Raw genomic sequence first — 3,721 nt, forward strand, 5'->3', positions numbered from 1 at the left:
CGGCTCTACTGGCTGGAGAGTACAATCAGGTAAGTTAAATGCAGACGATCAAAAATTAAAAGGACTACAACTTCTGTTTGAGACTCACGCTGGAAATAATGTGGAAATATGATTCTAGAGGCTCTTGATAGGTTTCATCACTCTCCGACCTCAGTGAATCAGTGATGAGACCCAGCTCTATTTCATACATAACTAGAGTTACCCACTGATGATAACTAATGACAGTGTGCTCAGATTGTTCTTGAATGTGGAGCTTGTATCTATTCAGCACTAAAAGGTTTTTGTCAGCTTAATTTAACTTGCAGTACTTCCTGTAACTTCTGTCAGTTAGACAGTAATTATGCCAAATAAAGGACAGTAATTTGAATTGATTACCCTCATGCTGTATAACAGTTCTGTAACATTCTGTTTGCAGTTCCGTCAGTCTGGAGAAATCACACCCATCAGATTCACATTGATGTGATAGTTACATGTTTGCTCACTGTTTTTCTCATGTCTGCAGACACCAGAGGTACCGCCAGCTCTGGGCGCTACAGCCCCGCCTTGGTGAAGGTGACCGGCGGGCGGTCAAGGCCCATGTCCGGGTGTGTGGGATGAGAAAAGAAGTTATTACACCATCAGTTTCATTGTCCTGGGCAGCAATGTTTGTTGGAAGTACTTATGTGGGTTTTTTTTAATGTGTTTTTTCAGGAGGAGCTCATAAATGGGCGTGTGCCTGTAAGTATTTCTCCAGGGTTTTTTTTTTTTTATATATATATATATATATATATATATATATATATATATATATATATATATATATATATATATATATATAAATATATATAAACCTTCCATTTATTTCTTAATCTGCTGTTTTGTTTGTTTGTTTAGAAACAAAGCTGGAAACCCCCAGCCAAAGTAAGTACCTATGCAGTAGTAGCACCCAGATTTTCAGCATAATGGTATTTTGTATTGCATTGCTGTTTTGATGCAGTTTTCTGTCTTCATTTATGTTGGAAGTGATAAGTAGAGCCCATGCGTTTTAATTTTTTTCAGAAATCTCTCAGACCGTGGTATATCATGTTTAGGTGGAAACTAGTGAGCTAACTTCACGAAGCTCTTGACTACTTAAGTATTCTTTTTAAGATTCAAGATTAAGAATCTTGAATCCTCACCCTTCTTGAGCTTCTCGAGTGATGTTGCGATCACTTGGTATACAGTGGCTTGCAAAAGTATTCGGCCCCCTTGAACTTTTCCACATTTTGTCACATTAAAGCCACAAACATGAATCAATTTTATTGGAATTCCACGTGAAAGACCAATACAAAGTGGTGTAGACTTGAGAAGTGGAACGAAAATCATACATGATTCCAAACATTTTTTACAAATAAATAAAGTGGGGTGTGCGTAATTATTCAGCCCCTGAGTCAATACTTTGTAGAACTACCTTTTGCTGCAATTACAGCTGACAGTCTTTTAAGGTATGTCTCTACAAGCTTTGCACATCTAGAGACTGAAATCCTTGCCCATTCTTCTTTGCAAAACAGCTCCAGCTGAGTCAGATTAGATGGACAGCGTTTGTGAACAGCAGTTTTCAGATGTTGCCACAGATTCTCGATTGGATTTAGATCTGGACTTTGACTGGGCCATTCTAACACATGGACATGTTTTGTTTTAAACCATTCCATTGTTGCCCTGGCTTTATGTTCAGGGTCGTTGTCCTGCTGGAAGGTGAACCTCCGCCCCAGTCTCAAGTCTTTTGCAGACCCCAAGAGGTTTTCTTCCAAGATTGCCCTGTATTTGGCTCCATCCATCTTCCCATCAACTCTGACCAGCTTCCCTGTCCCTGCTGAAGAGAAGCACCCCCAGAGCATGATGCTGCCACCACCATATTTGACAGTGGGGATGGTGTGTTCAGAGTGATGTGCAGTGTGGACAGATTCCCCCACCTTAGCTGTAGATCTTTGCAGCTTGTCCAGAGTCACCATGGGCCTTCTTGGCTGCATTTCTGATCAGCGCTCTCCTTGTTCGGCCTGTGAGTTTAGGTGGACGGCCTTGTCTTGGTAGGTTTACAGTTGTGCCATACTCCTTCCATTTCTGAATGATGGCTTGAACAGTGCTCCGTGGGATGTTCAAGGCTTGGGAAATCTTTTGTAGCCTAAGCCTGCTTTAAATTTCTCAATAACTTTATCCCTGACCTGTCTGGTGTGTTCTTTGGACTTCATGGTGTTGTTGCTCCCAATATTCTCTTAGACAGCCTCTGAGGCCGTCACAGAGCAGCTGTATTTGTACTGACATTAGATTACACACAGGTGCACTCTATTTAGTCATTAGCACTCATCAGGCAATGTCTATGGGCAACTGACTGCACTCAGACCAAAGGGGGCTGAATAATTACGCACACCCCACTTTATTTATTTGTAAAAAATGTTTGGAATCATGTATGATTTTTGTTCCACTTCTCACGTGTACACCACTTTGTATTGCTCTTTCACGTGGAATTCCAATAAAATTGATTCATGTTTGTGGCTGTAATGTGACAAAATGTGGAAAAGTTCAAGGGGGCCGAATACTTTTGCAAGCCACTGTAGCTATATCTGTCACTTCTTCCTCTACTTGTCCACCACTGCTATATATATGCCAGTTTTCTTAGCTGTGTCTTAGCTTAGTGATTATCAATTCAAGAAGACTCCTCAAGATTTGGTAGAACAGATTTAACAAGATTTGTCAAGTTGTGAAAGCGCTTGCTCATAGGGGGTCATCTAATTGTTGGAGCGTTTTCCGTTTTCTCTGTATTATTGTAGTCTTTAACTTACAGTTTAAAGCACCTTGAGGCAACTGTTGTTGTGATTTGGCGCAGTATAAATACAATTAAAGTTATTTGAACTTGCCTTACTCTCTGCAGGTGTTGATCAAAGGCTTATTTGACTACCAAAGGTTTTGCTTAATTGTCTTGCTAACAAACTGTATTTGTGCTCTTGTCTCCCTCAAAGATCGCCATCAAAATAAGGGGGTCCTCATGCATGGTGAGTGTAGTTGAACCAATAGAATGTTCTGCTTGATAATTATTGCTCCCTATTTCTCAACAGCCTTTCTTCAATTTTCATCCTCAGGTGCAGAAAATAAAAAAAAAATTCAATTACTACAGTTCTATGCTTTACTTAATAATTAATCGCCCATCCCATCACACTATGAATATTTACATGCAAAGCGTCCCTGGGAGCCATCCATATGCCAGAGGGAGGGAAGTCTGTGTGTTTATAGCATTAAACGCTCAAATATCGTCACAAACCCCATTTCGCCTCCAACCATGAAAAACACTCACTAAAGCATTGCAAGCATTTTATTTGGTGTTGCACAATGTAACCTATTCAAGTCCCATTTAGACGTGGAGAGTCAGACTACAGGTACTCTCTCTATGCTGAGCAGGAAAATGCAGGTGGATGCCCCACTGGTTGCTTGGATCACTGACTATTTAACAAGTCGACCACAGCATGTTCGGCTGAAGAGCTGCCGCCGGATAACAGAGGCGCCGCAGGTGACTGTCCTATTACCCTTCCTCTTCACCCTCTACACATCTGACTTCAGGTACAAGTCTCAGTGATGTCATCTGCAGAAATTCTCTGATGACTCTGCCATTGTGGGCTGTATCAGGGATGGACAGGAGGAGTGCAGGAGTGTGGTGGACAGCTTTGTTGAGTGGTGTGAGTTAAACCATCTAGAGCTTAACATCACAAAG

The 3,721-nt window shown here is 41.1% G+C and overlaps 1 long non-coding RNA gene across 1 annotated transcript; it reads left to right on the forward strand.

Moving 5' to 3' along the window:
• The first annotated feature begins 867 nt into the window (after nt 1–867).
• On the forward strand, nt 868–3,011 carry LOC120438302. Its single transcript, XR_005611789.1, has 2 exons — nt 868–900; nt 2,976–3,011. It is a non-coding gene; the product is annotated as an uncharacterized LOC120438302 (long non-coding RNA).
• The last annotated feature ends 710 nt before the right edge of the window (nt 3,012–3,721 follow it).

The sequence above is a fragment of the Oreochromis aureus genome, linkage group 1, assembly GCF_013358895.1.
Source record: "Oreochromis aureus strain Israel breed Guangdong linkage group 1, ZZ_aureus, whole genome shotgun sequence".
Classification (NCBI taxonomy): domain Eukaryota; kingdom Metazoa; phylum Chordata; class Actinopteri; order Cichliformes; family Cichlidae; genus Oreochromis; species Oreochromis aureus.